At 40.1% G+C, this 18,078-nt stretch overlaps 1 protein-coding gene across 2 annotated transcripts in view; it reads right to left on the bottom strand.

Annotated features, from left to right (window-relative positions):
• The window catches only part of LSAMP (limbic system associated membrane protein), a 739,725-nt gene that overhangs the window by 149,711 nt on the left and 571,936 nt on the right, over window positions 1-18,078 (bottom strand). The gene's annotated exons all lie outside the window — the stretch shown is intronic.

Genomic DNA, 18,078 nt, shown 5'->3' with positions numbered 1-18,078 from the left:
ATATATATATATATAATAATAATACTTCAGATCAAGTGAGGTTTATTTCAGAAACACAAGGCAGGTTTTTAACATTTGAAATAAGATCAATCCATGTAATCTACCACATTAACCGTATAAAGACAAAATACTATATGATTATCTCTATATATGCAGAAAAGGATTTTAAAAAAATTAATACCCATTGATGACAAAACATTTAGCAATTATGAATAGAAAGGAATTTTCTCAATCTGACACAGTATCTACCAAACCTCTAAAGTAAACATTATATTTGATGGTGAAATATTGAACATTTTCCCAAAGAGATAAAAAAATGAAACAGATTTCTGCTATCTCTTTATACTGAAGCTCATGGACAGTGCAATAAAGCAAGAAAAATAATGAAAGTTACAAGATATGGAAAGGCAGGAATAAAACCGTCATAATTTACAGATAGCATGAGAGGGTACATAGAATATACACATAATATTTAGTAAAAGATGCCAAACATGAAAGATACCATTTATACTTAGAAAGAAGTCATAATAGTGGTTACTTCTGGGAGAGGTAATACTTAGGAAAGGCAAAAGGGAGGAGGTGTCTGGGTTCCTGGTAATGTTTATTTTCTTGACCTGTGATGTGTATGCTCACTTTGTAGAAGGTCATTGAGCTATATAAGAGTTGTAATCTCTACTACAGGCACATTGTACTTCATTAAAAAGTTTATAAAAATAGTTTTTAAAATTATTACCAAATTGTCTGGGGTCTTAAAAGCTTGCAAGCGGCCATCTAAGATGCATCAATTGGTCCCAACCACCTGGAGTAAAGGAGAATGGAGAACACCAAAGACAAAAGGAAAGTATTAGCCCAAGAGATAGAAAGGGCCACATAAACCTTCATTAGCCTGAGACCGGAAGAACTAGATGGTGCCCGACTACCACCAATGACAGCCCTGACAGGGAACACAACAGAGAGTCCCTGATGGAGCAGGAAAAAGGTGGGGTGTTGAACTCAAATTCTAGTAAGAAGACCAGACTTAATAGTCTTACTGAGACTGAAGGCACCCTGGAAAGCATGCCCCCAGATTCTCTATCAGCTCAGAACTAAGACAATTCCCGAGGCCAAGTCTTCAGACAGGGTTTGGACTGGACTGTGGGACATAAAGTGATACTCGTGAGGAGTGTGCCTCTTAGCTCAAGTAGATACAAGAGACTAAATGGGCAGCTTCTGTCTGGAGGTGAGATGGGAAGGCAGAGAGGGTTAAGAGTTGGTTGAATGGACATGGGGAATCAGGGGTGGAAAGGAGGAGTGTGCTGTCACAGTATGGGGAGAGCAATTAGGGTCATATAACAATGTGTGTATAAATTTTTGTATGGGAGACTAACATGAAATGCGAACTTCATTTAAACTACAATAAACAAACAAAAAATTATTGCCAAATAACTCATCCCTGAGTCAGAATCAACTCAACAGCACTTAACAACAACAGCATAACAGGCTTAGATTCAAATCCACAAGTGGGCAAATATCTGCTACGCAAGTTTGAGAGAAAACTTGGTTAGAATAATCTGAAAGAGGAGTGAACTTGGGATGAGTCAGCCTCATAGGTAACATATTATAGCTGTATTTCTGTGCATTCTTGACATGTAACAGTTTACTTAGGCATCTCCAAGCAGGAAGCTGGCTGAGGAGAGGGCCGTTTTTCAGGGGTCTGACTCAGGACTGGACATTTAGGAGAATATTACATAGCAAGTTCAGAGACAGAGAACATCTATGTATAGGTGGAGCCTTTGTCTGAGCTGCACAAAAAGGTAATGTTTATTTTACCCTAGCATTTGACTGTGAGATAAAGAAAATCTTGGGACTGGATTGTAAGTCCAATAGTATTTCAGTCTCTTCAAATCAGGTATTAACAATAAAGATGCCCTAGTTGAAAAGATGTGTATTTCCAGATATGACCATTCTCATATATAACAAACCATATTTCAAAGACAAGATTTTATTCAGCGGTGAGTTCCTTCATTTGGTTTCCAGTTCATTTCTGCTTTCCTTCTTTTTCTTCAATAGCCTATCTTCCCTGCTTAGCTCATAAAAGTCTTAACATTCTACCAGGGTCAGTAAACCTGCTTAGGGCCCAATCTCCTATGGTCCATATTTGGGAAGGAGATAAAGTAACAACAAGATATGTAAACGCAAAGAGCAAAAGACAAAATAAATTTAAAATATGATAAAAATTATTGTAATAGTGAAAACTATTACTGAATGCTTATTATATGCAGTCTCTGAGTAAAAATGCTTTATTATTTAATTTTGACAAAAAACACTATGTATGTAAAAGGCACTGTTAACTCCATGTTACAGGTGAGCAAAGCCAGGCGTAGAGAATTAAAGTAATTTACCCAACTCAGAGATAGCAATGGGTAAAACTGGGATTTGAGCCTCTTTCAGACTGACTCAGAGACTCTTCTCAACCACTGCACCAGACCCATCCTCATGGAAGACTGGCCAGAGGGCATGTCCTTTGAGTTTGCATCTCAGATCCACTCATCAAATTCCTGCCCAACTTGTCCTCATCCACATCTGCTTCATTTATTTATTTATTTGCAGTTATAGTGCAACCTACTTTAATTATTGGTTGATTTTCCATGGCAAATTTTCATTCTGGGCCATTTTCTTCACATTCCATTTAGTATGTATATAGTAGATGCAAACCAATGCTAATTAGCAAAACTAATTGGTGAGACAAATTTGATGGAACAGGACCATAATACAGTCTATTTTTATATAAACATGTTGTCCAGGATAAGCCATATATAAATCCCTTTAGGTCAGCAATTTTGGATTTTCTGCAATACTATCTCCACTCATGCTTTTCTTTCCACCGCCTTTTCCCTCAGCAGAATAACTGAACTCAGTGACCTAGGGCCCATAAAGCTGGTACCAGGAGAGGAGCTACCAGAAACTTGAGCTAAAGAGAACTTGGAAATTAACAGAGGAAGGTCTTAAGGAATGCTAATAAAATAGGAAAGCCTTGACATATGAAACGTTCCTTACTCTGTATCATGGATTGAATTGTGTCCCCCCCAAAATATGTGTCAACTGGGTTAGGCCATGATTCCTAGTATTGTGTGGTTGTCCTCCATTTTGTGATTCTAATTTTATGTTAAAGAGGATTAGGGTGAAACTGTAACACTCTTACTAAGGTCACATCCCTGATCCAATGTAAAGGGAGTTTCCCTGGGGTGTGGCCTGTACCACCTTTTAATCTTACAAGAGATGAAAGGAAAGGGAAGTGAGCAGAGAGGGGAGTACCTCATACCATCAAGAAAGCAGCACCAGAAGCAGAGCGCATCCTTTGGACCCAGGGTCCCTGTGCTGAGAAACTCCTAGTCCAGTGGAGTATTGACGAGAAAGACTCTCCTCCAGAGCTGATAGAGAGAGAAAGACTTCCCCTGGAGCTGACACCCTAAATTTGGACTTCTAGCCTACTAAACTGTGAGAAAATAAATTTCTCTTTTTTATAACTATCCACTTGTGGTGTTTCTTTTATAGCAGCACTAGATGACTAAGACACCCTGGTCTACAAGTCCCTGCGGGACCTGACTGCTGCTGACCTCACCAACATCTTCTCATGCCTGGGTGCCTCGCTCCTTCTGTGCTTTAACTATATTGTCCTTCTTCCTCTTACTTTAGCTTTCTGCTCTGCGCCTTGGGTCCTCCTCATCCCTCTGCCTGGAATGCCCTTTCTCCACTTTTTTCCATGACTGGCTCATTCCTACCTTTCAGTTCTCAGGTCAAGTGTCTCCTTCTGTGAGAGGCCTTCCCTGAACTCCCTAGCTACAGCAAACACCCTGCTCCCTGGACCACCTTGCACATCACTCTAGTTATTTTACTTCCTCTATATCAGACGTAACAAACGATAGCTTGTTCATTTGCTTTTTAATTGCTTATCTTATGTTCTCTCCTCCAACCCTTCTTCCTTTACTTCCAGCTGGTATGTTATATCCATGAAATACTCAATGAATATTTGCAGAAGTTTATTTTGTTTTATGTTATTTTATTCATTTTCTGAGTATGACTGTTCTGGAATGTCTATACCCTTTTCTCATCCATCTTTGGCATCTGTGCTACATGGTAAGCCAGCCTGGGAGTGTAGTTTTACTGTGGACAGCCCATAGGGGATTGCTGTTTGCTGAGAGCTGTACTCTAACTCTGCCTTCCCACACTCGGGCATTCATGTTCTTAGCTCTGTGAGATCATGCTGACAGCTTAAAGCTGATCCGCCTCCTCCTCCAGACAGATAAGTACAAGGCCAGTACCATGAGGAGTGAGAGAAAAAAAAACCAAAAACAAGGTCTGAAGGGGCAGGGACTTTTTCAGCAAGATGCCAGAGAAGTTGAAATGGACATGACAAATGGAAAGCAAGAAAGAAGACAGGGAAAATGCAAGGCTCTGATACATTTCTCTTGGTCATATAAGCGGCAGCACTGAGATAGAGCACTCAGCTGCAAGCCAAGCTCTTTCAATGTCAAGGTCAAATATAGATCAGAATAAAAGGGCAATGTGTTTTTAACCAAACATATGATTTTAAAATACCTGGCAAAGAAAAGACATTCCCTTTCCAAAGCCCAGCATTTATTAGATGCTACCTTTATGACACTCTTTGATCAAAGAAGATACTGGCCCAGTCTTTTAAGATATCTCCATAATTATCTCCTCCTCAAAGCACCATATCCTGCTACTGGATTGGCTTCTGCTGGTTCCTGACCCCATGGGCCCACTTAGTTCTTGGTAACTTGTGCCAGGCCTTTTCTGTGCTTGCCTTTTGCATCACCCTTCCACTTGTTTGTTTCCTAATGTCTCTGATATTTTATCTCATACCTTGGTTGACTCCATGCTCAGTCTTTGCATCCTAAGTAGGACTTCTCTGTTCTCTTACTACTTTTTAAAAATTACGACTTACTCTGCCCATGCTCCTTGTTTAGTCCTTAGCTTCTTCAGGAAAATCCCCCAGCATACCATGTTCACCTTTCATGAAAATAGTGGTGGCATCAGACTTCATTCATTCTTTAATCTATTCATTTACAAATATTTATTAAGCCCTACTGCATGCTAGACACTGTACTAAGTGCTAGAATAAAACAGTAAACAAAATTAGCATGGTATTTGCCCTTAGGGAGCTTCGAGTTGAAACAGGAATTTAAACCAGCCATTGTAATAAATGCCAGTGGGAAAAGTAGGAGTGCTAACCCAGAAGGTAGCTGTTTGTATGTGTGTTTGCATGTTATCAAATAAAACTTTCTGCAGGATTTCTATCTAAATTGGGATCTGAGGTATGAGGCAGAATTAGCCAGGACCTCTGTAGTAACAACAGCAGCAGAAATGATCTCTGGTTGTTGCTCTCATGGTACACACAGGGGCAGATTATCCAACAGGCAAGGTAAGTACGGGCTTACTTGTGCTTACTTTGGTGAAGCCCATGTGAAATTGTTCACTACAGATTAGTAAGCAAGCATAAGTAAGCCCATGCTTACCTCGGTGAAATCCATGTGAAATTGTTCACTACAGATAGGTAAGTAAGTACAAGTAAGCCTGTGATTACCTGGGTGAAATTCATGTGAAATTGTTCAGTACAGATTAGTGAGTAAGTACAAGTAAGCCCATGCTTCCCTTGCTTACTGAGTTACCCACCCCCAAGCATACACATTCAGCTTACTTGGATGGTCAAGACACTCATGAGACTATGGAGTTGCCTCCAACACTAATCTTCAACATAAATGCTATTGGTTCTGAGAAGATTGGCTTCTTTGCTTAACCATCTGGGCAAGTGAAAAGAGCATGGTCCTGTGCATAAATTCCAAAGCCCCCATTAGGCAGGCAACAGACCTTTATTCAAGAGTTTCCTGTAGAAAATTTGGACTCCTGCCAAAGAAGAAAATTTAAACTGAGCCCCATACAAGCTCACCAGGGGTGTGACCCAGTTCAGATGTAGGCTACCATGATCCACCTTCATACCCAGGACCTCACCTTGACACATATTACCCTCTATGGTAACTTTTAGGAAAAGCCTGTGACCTCTTACATGATTGTCCCCATATAAATGTATTTGGAAACTTAAAATCTGACTGAAAGTGGAGACTCAGCAAAGCACTGAGGTATCTGAGATGGGGGGTGGGAGTTTGGGCCCTGAAACTGTACATACAAAGTTCTATGTGACAGTTCTCACCCAGTAGGACTCTCGTACAAGAATGAGTGACTGTACCTCATATAGGCCAAGCAACCATAAAAGAGAGAGGCTTTTATTGTAGTCCAGCCAGTGACTTCCACAGAAGAACAATACTCTGGCTTGCCAGATTGACACAACTGAGAATCTACCCTCATTAAATCCACTACTTTTGTGCTGTGGACTTCAGCTGACTGTTGACATCTAGCTGGTTGCCCACCTCTATTCTTAGATCAGACTTATTCTTCGCTAGAACATACTCATGTTTCAAAAGTGTCCCCCATGAGAGTTGAGACAAGTACACTAATCACCAAGAAAACAATCACTAAAGATTTGGATTTAGGTCCATGTCAGCTTGCTTCCATGATAGAACCCCAAACAGCAAGAAGGAGAAGAGAAGGTTAAGGCTTTATAGTCAAAGATCTTTACAATTCTTTAACTAGTTCCCAATTAAAGATATTAGTCTAGATTTTCCCTTAGCACATTAAGGATGTTCAATGTTTTCTTGAATTTAAGATCTTCATCTCCAATCTCCTCTTAAAGATTTTCATGAAGAAGAAGTAATTCCAATGTTCTGCAGATGCCATAGACCTTCCAGAACTTGAAAGCTGACTTTTCTTCAACTGTTTTGAGGGGCCCAGTCTGAACTTATCCCTCAAACCACTTATAGTCAAAATTAATATCGCAAACTTTTACATTTGCCCAATTTTGTTAAAGAGTACCCCGATGCTATTCCCATTCCTCTTTGTGAATATGATATAGTCATTTGACTCAATTGAACTGAGTAATTTATGTGGGGTAAAGACACCCATGATAGGCATTAGAGAGCTGACATTTTTATTTGAGGAAGTCAAGTACTGAGAGGTGGTCAAACCGTTATCCCACAGCCAACCAGGAAGCTCCACTGATAATAAATACAAAAGTCTCCTCCATACCACATCCATTTCCAAGTCCTACACCCACCACACAAATGCCTCATGCTGGAAAACAGAGCTTATTTGTTCAGGAAAATTTTACCTTGAGCACTTTTTGGCCAGAAACAAACCTAACGTTCAATGATGCCGTGTCAATTCTACCCTTGCCCCAAACTGCCTGAAGCAGCATCATATTCACTTACAGATATTTATTATACGTATGTATACACGTTTTTTTTCCTTTTATCTCTTCTTTGGAAATACCTAAACCCAAATACAGCTGAGGAAACCTGATAGAACCACCTGACTTTCTAAGGGACATCTCGAATAACAGCTAATTAACCAGTTTTCCCAGCATTAACATGGTGAGTATGTCATCGCTGTGATTTCTGTGCCAGGACAAAGGAGATGGGATTTTGTATTGTTCATGTCAGCCTCACATACCTGCATGGTGCAATTTCAATGAACCTAATGACTCACATGCCTCCATCTCAAAGCCCTGGTACCATCCTTGTAGTTTTAAGTGTATACAGAAGGATCATTTTGTTCCTTTTCCTGGAAGTCACGGTGACCTTCTTTTGCAGAGCATATTTCAGAAATATGCTCTCCTAGACCGTACAATTTCCAACTTTAACTATGAATTATCCCTCCTTACAGAGAGTTGTTGTCTACTACCGCATGTCACCTCCATCCTCTGTCCAACATTTTCAGATGTGTGCTGCTCAGCTTTTCCAGGAATAGTGTAAGGGAGGGAAGAAGTTTCTCTGGTCCCTAAATAGAAGGAGACAGGAAATGTTCTGCTTTTGCTAGATATGTAGTAATAATAAGTCCTGAGCTTATTATATTTTTGAGATCAACATAACTACTTTTTCTTTATTCATATGGAGCCCTGGTGGCACAATGATTAAGAGCTATGGTAAGCTACGGCTGCTAACCAAAAGGTTAGCAGTTCAAATCCACCAGCCACTCTTTGGAAACCCTATGGGGCAGTTCTACTCTGTCCTATACGGTCGCTATGAGTCGGAATCAGCAGTGGTTTCAGTTTTCTTTTTTGTTTTATTCATATATACACACACACAAAAGAAAAACATAGATGGAAACACACACATACACACACATGCATACATAATTTGACTCATTTTATGAAGGATTTAAGGTATTGAATAAGTACATTGTCATAGGAGTTGAGATGTGTATTTCTTAATATCTTCTTAATTATATAAAACTTAAAATAACCAACTGTTAAAGGGAAAAACGACTATCTGGAAGTATTGAGATGATTAATTTTATAAATATATGTTTAATGTTCCAGCTAGCTTACGTATGACTGAAGGGTAGAGATCATTTCTTTAAGCTCTTGGACAGCTTCAGAACAGTGTTTTTAAATGGTGGGCATTTATAAAAGCATCAAGGACATTTGCAGAATTCTATGCAGACATTGCTGGTCTTTCTCTTTGATTTGCTGAGACCTGTAATCCATGTGTGAGAGGTGAGGAGGAACTGGAGGGCCATGTGAGCTTGATACAACTTCCCTGAAGGTCAGCCAGCAAGCGAGGGGGAGGGACGGAATTAGAACTCACACCCCTCGATTTTCTGGGCTGTCACTTAGCCCACTGAACCCCACTGCCTCTGACTCAGTGTATTAATATAGACTGAGACACAGATTGCCTGAACATATGGCCAACAGGATGAAAAAAGATAACAGTCCGCAGCAGGATTCGTTCCTGAGGAGGAAAGGCTGCAAATGTCGTTTCTCTGCAGAAGATTCAGCAAGTGAAGCGTTAAGCGCTTTTATTTTTATCACCAAATGATACAAATTTTCCCCTTGAATAAGATCAATTTCTGAGCATTTCACGTTGTCAGAGGAAGCTGGTGAGGTAAGGCCCAGCCAGAGGAGGGTCGGACTCCCCCCAGCCTGTGATGAGGCATAAATGAGAAGGCCTGTGCAAAGCGCCCAGGATCTACCTGGGAGGGTGCCTTGTAATTGCTAGTTCCCTCTCCTTCCTCAACAAACCACACCCTGATTTAGTGCATAGGTTCTGAAATTATCTCCTGATCTAGATGCTTCGTTTCTCCTTAACAATAATCTATAATACGCTATGCTCTTGATATGGCCTACTTATTTCTTTTATTACTGTAAAAAGGTGTCTCTAATGTTATAGTCCAAGGGCTTCATACAATGCACTGGGCAAGTATTGTGGGATGTAGTCCATCCATGGGAGAGAGTCCAAAAGTATAAGAACTTTAGGCATGATTCGGGGTTGTGGTTTTCAAATTGGTGGACACTCCCAGAAGAGGAAATGGAGGAGACGGCAAGAGAAACATTCCACACCATTTCCTCTGTTGCATGCTGTATATCTGCAGGGTTCAGTGTAAGAGTTTGGCTGGAAAATAGAGGGGTTTTATAACTAACAGGGAACTCTAAAACCTTGATTTAGGAAAGGACTGGTTCTATACAATCAAGTGTGATAGTAAAGACCATAAATGTTCTGGTGTTAGACAGAACATAGCTGTGGCCTTGGACAAGCTGTTTAGTCTCCCTGTGCCTTAGTCTCTTCATCTCTTCATCCATAAGGATGGGGCAACCCTTGTACATAACTCTTAGGTTTGAAATGAGGCCTAAATGAGATAATACACGGAAGACCTTGGCACTGAGACTGGCACACAGTGAACACTCACTAATAGGTGGCTGTGTGTTGCTATGGTGCTGAATAGGTTTCAACAGAGACTTCAGATTAAGCCAGACTAGGAAGAAAGACCTGACGATCTACCTCTGAAAAATCAGCCAATGAAAACCTATGGATCATAATTGCCCAATCTGTCGTGCATGGGGTCACAATGAGTCTGGGGCTAACTCAAAGGCAGCTAACAACAATAACAACACTATAATTTTATTATTGCTATTACTAGTATTTCTCTTATTATTAGGTTCATTCCAACAGGTTAGGTTCATTACCTTATTCTAGTTTGGTATAAACTAGCTAAGGGCTCCGATGATCTGACCATGAATGATAGACCCCCCCATTCACGGAGAGAGGTATGAAACCTTCTGGTGGCCAAGAAGCTAGAGAGAGACTCCAAGGGGAGGGAGATGGTGTCTCAGGGTCTGGGCTGTGCTGACTGGCTGAGCATCCCTCACTACCTGGGAGATTTCATACTGTAGTTAATTCAGAAAGGTGGCTTTTCTTCACCAATCTTCATGCAGAGAAAATAAAGTGGAGCCTGGTACTGCCCTGGATTTACAGTTTCTGCTCTCCCTCCTTCCTAAGCAAAATGCAACTGAGACATGGTGGGATTTTCTAGGCAACCCTCAAATTAGCATTTGAATTTTTCAGCCAACATATTTCCGCCAACCTTCACTCTATTACTCCCCACCAGCGACATCCTTTCAGAATGATTGTAACAGCATCTCAAGCCATGGTTGGCTCTGCTTCCACCTGCCCCTGGGGCTTGGCATAGTCACCACCTAGAGGAAGGACTTACAGAGTTATTAGCCCAGGTTTCCATCAGACAATATAATACCTGACAATACAGTGCCTCTGGAATATCCTGAAAGCAAGTGTTAATAAAAGGCAAACAAACCAACAAAATAAATCATTAATTTCCCATGGAGCAAACTTTTTTTTTTTTAAATCCAGCTGTACCCACAATGAACCAGCTATCAAAGAAAGCTCCCCCATTATCTGTCATTTCACAGCAACTTCAATCAGCTGGTGAGCAGGAGCCTGCGGTTATATCTCCCCAGTAGCCTCCCACGCGCCGTACCTGACTGCTCTGCTCCAGCCACATTAAACCTGTCTGCCATCAATCCCAGGGTCTCCTTTGCAGCAGCTTAACGAGGTGAGGGAGCTGGCATCACCAAAAGGCAAATGCTATTTTAGAGAGACCGAGAGAAGCTGAGAGAAGGGATGGTGGAGAAAAGCTAGATATAGGCCATTAAGCAACAGGGTTTTTCTCATAATATCTTCCCATCTTGTCGTTTCTATGCAGATGTGTTGTTTTCCAGCCTCCTAACATCAGCAAAGGCAGTGGAAGATGAGTTAGGAGGCATCCAGTCACAGCAAGCTGGTGATCCTCACCCAGAGTTCCATATGGAGAACATGTAGGAAGCTGTGCCAAGTCTCATTTCTCTCCATGTGTCTCTTACAGCTTGCATACAGGTTTCCTCCCAAGATGGGTCACAGTCGCCACAGGTATGGGCTTCCTTTGGAATTCACAGCAAGAAAGAAGTGCTCTTTTTGTCCTCTTAGACGAGTCTGGCTGAAGCATATTCACAGTGTGTATCACCACTGGAGGAGCTGATCTTGCTCTTCCCCATGCAGCAATGAAAGGAGGCCTCAACCTCCCACAGTAGGACCAGAATGAGAAGTAACGCAGTAACTAAACAGGAAAACAGTTCTGCAACCAATTCCCCGAGCTAGCAACCAACCGGTGTGCCCCATGGGCAGGCAGCTCAGCCATCTTCTTCCACTTCTTTCCTGGAGGCCAGCTTCACTGACTGCTCAAAGACCACAGCATTGCTGGATCTGGAGGGGCTTCAGGAAATCGAAGTTGAACTTCTGTTTGAAATGCCTCCCTTCTGTTGCTCTTAAATAACACTGGCAACAATAATAGGCATTTATACCAAGAGGGCCCTTCAGAACCTTTGTTAAATCCTTCCAAATATATTCTATCACAAAGACTCTGTGCTCTGTGACAGGTGCCCAGAGGATGGCTGGGTGGCCTTTGGTTACTGGAACTACTCGCTGTCTAAAATATCTCCCTTATTTGTGTTCAGACTCTGACAAATGCCCAGCAAAGGCAATGGCCTGTAAATTTCTTTGACCCAGAAACATGGCTTGCTATGTTTTTTAAAAATCCCAGAAACTCAGCAAAGAAAGAGAGCTTAATGAACCATTTGCACAACCATGCAGCTGATGTTTGAAGTAGAATTGCAACGAACTAGCCATCTAATCTCTCTTAAACTCCTGGGATGACTGCGAAGTTCCTCTCTCCTGCAAGAGCCTGTTTTGTTTATGAACAGCTTTTCCTTTTGGAAAATGTTTTCTCACATTGCTTTCAAACTTGTCTAGAGCATTTTCCTGACGTTCCTAAGAATTCTGTCAAAAATGGAAATGCATTGGTCAGATACAACTTGTTCTTTATGAGTGCATACTGACTCTCACTGAACGCCATTTTCCCCTTAGTGTGTTAAACTCTTTTTACCAACTCAGGTTAATCTCCCCTTTCCCCAAAGGCAGTGAGTATAATAATGGTTGGTAGAGAATATGAGATCGGAAGAATGATATTTTCTTCATGTCTTTTATCATGCAATTTGGGGTAATTCTCCAAGGAGACAACATGGCATAGTGAAGATAGCTCTGATGCTGGAGTTAGAGAGCCATGTGTGAGCCCCAGCTTGATCAGTTACTACTTTGTAAACTGGGAGGCCTATCAGTCTCAATATCTATTTGTAAAATAGGAATAAAGCTGTATGTTCTCATGAGGGTTGTTGAGAGAGTTAAGTGGGATAATATATGTGAAAAGAATTTGTAATGGTGAATTGCTACATATACATAAGTTGTTTATTCCATTTTTAAACTTTTAGGTTATTCCTTAGAAAATTGTGCCAAAGTGGGTGGAAAAGAGAAAGTGGAAAAAGCATGGTAATTTAATTAGATCCACAGGACATTGCCTTCACATGGGTAGATGGGACTCTTCATATTTCAGCACAAGATATGCAGTAACTTCATATGCAAATGACGGCCTCAGAGGGCATCCAGCCTCCACATGTGCCAATTAATCAAAGGAAACAGTATCATCCTCTAATTCCACTAATTAGAGGATCATCCATAAGCTACTAGGTTTCTGAGCTACTGAGGTTTAATAAATTTACAATAAATTATGAGCAAAACATTAGCCAGGGACTAAATTACCACCGAGCAATAGGATGAGAAGGAAAGCTGAGGTTATCTTTATATTTAGTTCTTTTCTTATTATTATTTTCCAACCTCATAAATTCTGAACATTGTGCTGGTGTGGGACCACAGAATTCCTATGGTTCTTTGTATCCAGGGGTCCAGAAAGAATATACAAGTTTAACAATTAAAAATGTGATTGAAATTTTAAAAACGCACCAAATTAATTCATCCAAATGGTTGCTTGTTTCAAAACAGTCACTTTGGGAATGTATACACTTGCTATAATTATACTACCATTGCTAAAATTATGGAATCCTTTGAGAATTGCCCTCACACACACATTTATCCTCTTGAATCTCCTTGTTTTTGTAGTTAGTTGCTGTCAAGTTGATTTTAACACGTGTGCAGAGTGGAACTGCTCCACAGGGTTTTTAAGGCTATGAGCTTTCAGAAGCAGATTGCCAGACCTGTCTTCTTAGACTCCCCTGGGTGGGTCCAAACTGCCAACCTTTTGCCTAGTAGTTAAACACTCAATTGTTTGTATGTTTGTGTCACCCAAGGACTGCTTAGTTGTTGTTGTTGTTGGGTGCATTCGTGTCAGCTCTGACTCAGAGTGACCGTCTTAGTCTGGGTTCTCTAGAAGAGCAAAACCAGTGAAGCATGCATATAAATATACATAGAGAGATTTACTTCAAGGAAATGGCTCATGCAATTATGGGGGCTGGAAAGTCCCAGATCAATGGGACAGGTGGCAGGCTGAAGGCTTCTGCTGGCTCACATGGTTGCAGGGGCTGACAAATACAAAAATCTGCAGGTTAGGCTGCAGGGTGAAGACTTCTTCAGGCTTACATCCCAAAAACCAGAGGTCAAGTGATGAAAAGAGTGCAGGTTGAGAGGGTGTGAGCTTTGCCAGAACATCTATTCATATACTGGAGGCAGGCCACACCCCCAAGGAAACTCCTCTTTCAACTAATTGGCTGCTCGTATCGGATCACAAAATGGAAGGTGATTGGGGGACCTCATACCATCAGAAAGCAGTGCCGGGAGCAGAGCGCGTCCTTTGGACCAGGGTCCCTGCACAGAGAAGCTCCTAGTCCAGGGGAACACTGAAGAGAAGAAGGCTGACAAAGAGAAAAAGACTTCCCCTGGAGCTGACGCCCTGAATTTGGACTTTTAGCCTACTTTACTGTGAAGAAATAAATTTCTCTTTGTTAAAGCCATCCTCTTGTGGTATTTCTGTTGCAGCAGCACTAGACAACTAAGACATAGATTACCGAGAAGAAAGGAACCAAATGGCTTGCTGATTCTGTAGTGGCATCACTAGGATTGGTGTCACCCAGTGCAGTAGCTCATGGTGTCATCCGCCTATGCTAATTACCACAATATTGTAGCTAAAACACCAGAAATTTTGACAAAATCAGCAACTATAAAAACACTGGCCACAATGAAAACAACAGCATGCTTGTAGCATGTACAGACAAAAACACATGATTCGAAGGTCACTATAATTAGGTAATAATGACCGCTCTGACCAGAGTGCAATAGAAGGTTCAAAAAGTAAGTAAGTGTAGAGTTTTAGCCTTATAGGAATATTGATACTTGTAGGCTGGGCTTATGAAAAATGTTTTCATTGTTATAACTAACTACAGGGATATCTTTATAAAAAATAATAAATTTCTCCTGAAACACTGCACAAAAATTATATAGAGAGTCATTTTGGTGTCACCCCCTCTGACAGTGTCACCTGCTACAGTCCACACCCCCGCACCCTTGTAGTGATGCCACTGGGATTGATCCTGTATCCTGAGGCCAGAATCGCATTGTTCAAAAGAGAAGTGGCACCAAGATACCACAATGTGCCTTAATTACAAGTTTAATTTCTATTACAAACATACATACCATGGGAAACTTGAAGAATTTCATGACATAAGAAATGTTTACAATATAATATTAAATGAAAAAAGCAGGCTACCATATTGCATATACAGTATGATCTCCATTGGAGTAGGGGAAAATTTAAAAAAAAAAAAAAAGGAAGGTGATTACATAGTGTCTGCCAAATCACTGAGAATCATAGCCTAGACAAGTTGACACATAACAATCATCATAGTGACCCTATGTATAACAGAATGAAACATTGCCTTGTCCTGTGACATCCCTACAATCATTGCTATGTTTGAGCCCATTGTTGCAGTCACTGTGTCAAACCTTCTCATTAAGGGTCTTCCTCTTTTATGCTGACCCTCTACTTTACCAAGCATGCCATTGCTCTCCAATAATTGGTCCTTCCTGATTACATGTCCAAAGTAAGTGAGACGTAGTCTCACCATTCTCACTTCTAAGGAGCACTCTGGCTATACTTCCTCCAAGACTGACTTGTTCATTCTTCTGGAAGTCCATGGTATATTCACCATTCTTTGCCTACACAATTCAGAAGTGTCAATTCTTCTTCAGTCTTCCTTTTTCATTGAAGTCCAGCTTTTGCATGTGTATGATGCAATTGAAAATACCATGGCTAGGGTAAGGCACACCTTAGTCATCAAACTGACATCTTTGCTTTTTTGCCCTTTAAAGAGGTCTTTGGTTTTTGGCATCAGTATTTTGCATCAATATTTTATTTTCTATCTTGACTGCTGCTTCCATGGGCATTGATTGTTGATCCAAGAAGAATGAATACTCACATACTTTGAACATGTTATCAGGAGGGACTGGTCCCTGGAGAAGGACATTATGCTTGGTAAAGTAGCGGGCCAGAGAAAAAGAGGAAGATCCTCAACAAAATGGATTGACACAATGGCTGCAACAGTGGCTCAAGTGTAACAATGACTGCGAGGATGGTGCAAGACCAGGCAGTGTTTCGTTCTGTTGTACATAGGGTCACTATGAGTCAGAACTGACTCGAAGGTACCTAACAACAACAACAACAATGACAGAGTACAACTGCCCCTTTTGATTAGCAGCCAAGCTCTTAACTACTGTGCCACCAGGGCTCCATTTCGGTTATAGTGGAAAAAAAGAAAAACAAACCTGTTGCTGTCGAGTCGATTCCAACCCACAGCAACCCTATAGAAGCCTTTGTTCATACTGTTCTCTATTCCCTTTTTTTTTTTTTTCAGTTCAAACCCTACCCATTCTTTACTGTTCAGTGTAAATGTCTTCTCAATTACAAAGGTTTTCCTGATGGTCTCCAGTTGGCAGTTTGCTCTATTCTTTGAGCTTTCATGGTAGCTTACTTGAACCTCTCTTACAGTACTATCACTTTCTGTTTTGTATTATGCTTGCTTTTTATAGTTCTTATCACTACTTATAGGTAGTAAACTTTTTTGGGGGGAGGTTAGGATTTGTCTGATTCATTTTTGAATGTCACATATCAACTAGATTAAGCTTGAGACATTATATTTATTAATTTTAGTTCAGTGATAAAAATAAAATATGAGAGAGGGTTTTGACATATTAGGCAGTAAGTCTATAAATATTAGGCCACTGTGATATATATATATGTATTTGAACTGCCGACCTTTTAGTTGACATATGACTAAATAACTAGTTCCCAGAAACAGATCTCTGCATATAAGAAAACTTGAATATACAGAGTTGGCATTTAGGATCACTGGGGAAAGGCTAATCTATTATAATTGTGCTAAGTTATCCACAGATAAATAAATAAAATTGTAGTTATACCAACAACATACAAAAAAAAAAAAATCAATTCTATCTGTTGAAATGTATAAAACAAAAGACAAACTTCAAGATTTTTAGAAGAAATTATAGGAATATCGTATAACTATGGGGTATTGAAGGATTTCTCAAATGACATAAAAAGCTTAAGTTATAATGGAAAAGACTGATGAATTCAACTAAATTAAACTAAAGAACTCTTTTAAGAAGAAATAAAAAGGTAAGATACAAATTAGAAGTTTTTGCAATTTATATAACTAACAAAGAGCTATTATTCAGAATGAATGAGAACTCTAAGATCAATAAGAATAGAACAACGCAAAAAAGGGAAAGAGATATGAACAGGAAGTTCATAGAAAAGAAAATCTAAATAGCTAACAAACATATGAAAAGATGAAACTTTAATATTAATTATAGGCATACAATTTTTTTTAATGGCACAACATTTCACACCTACCATTTTGACAAAATGTAAAAAGTCTGATAATTTTGGGTGCGGCAAGTATGCAGAGAAAGAAAACTCTGTTAGTTTGCAGGTAGATATATAAATAGATGAAATCATTGTGGCAGAAGCTGCCAGATATTCCCTAATACTTATCTTTCTTAGTAATAAGAAGTCTATTTTTAGCTGGGTCTATAGTCAGTTGAAAGGAATACTACATTTTCCAGTGTTCCCTGCAGCCAGAGATTGCCATGTAAGCTCTGGCCAAGGAGATGCAAGGCAAAGTGTCGTGTGCATCTTTGAAGAACGGGTATGCACTTTTTGTTTCTTCCTACCAATGAAAGTGTGAATATACTGCCTGGAGCTTCAGAAACCATTTTGGACCTTGATATGACCCTGCAAATGAAAGCAGTACATACAAGGTGACGTTTACAATAGAAGGAGCATGGATCTCTGACAGTATTGAGTGTCATACCATCCCTGGACTCACCCCTCCAGACTTCTTGAACTTGAAATACAAATGCAGGGCTATCTCAAGTTCTCAAGTAAGCTGCTGTTATTCTGGATTTTTTATTACTTGTAGCAGTCTAGCCTAATCCTAACCAATACAACCTCATTAGGAAAAGATTTGGTATTACCTCAGAAAGAGGTGCATACCTTAGAGTCCAGCAATGCACTCTCCTCAGTATGTGCTATGAAGGACCTCATCCTTATGTGCACCAAGAAGCATGTACAAAAATATTCATAATAACATGGTTCTAAGACCAAATATTGGAAATAATCCAAAAGCCCATAGACGGTAGAATGGATAATTTAATTGCAGTGTTTTCATTCAATGGACTATGAACATATAGCCAGGAATTAACTCAAATGCCAAAGGATCCATAAATTTGAGATAATTTATATAAATTCAACAAGGAATCCCAGCAATGTATTATT

The sequence above is a fragment of the Trichechus manatus genome, unplaced genomic scaffold, assembly GCF_000243295.1.
Source record: "Trichechus manatus latirostris isolate Lorelei unplaced genomic scaffold, TriManLat1.0 scaffold00026, whole genome shotgun sequence".
Classification (NCBI taxonomy): Eukaryota; Metazoa; Chordata; class Mammalia; order Sirenia; family Trichechidae; genus Trichechus; species Trichechus manatus.
The sequence above is the reverse complement of the archived record's forward strand: the minus strand, read 5'-3'. Positions and strand labels throughout refer to the sequence as shown.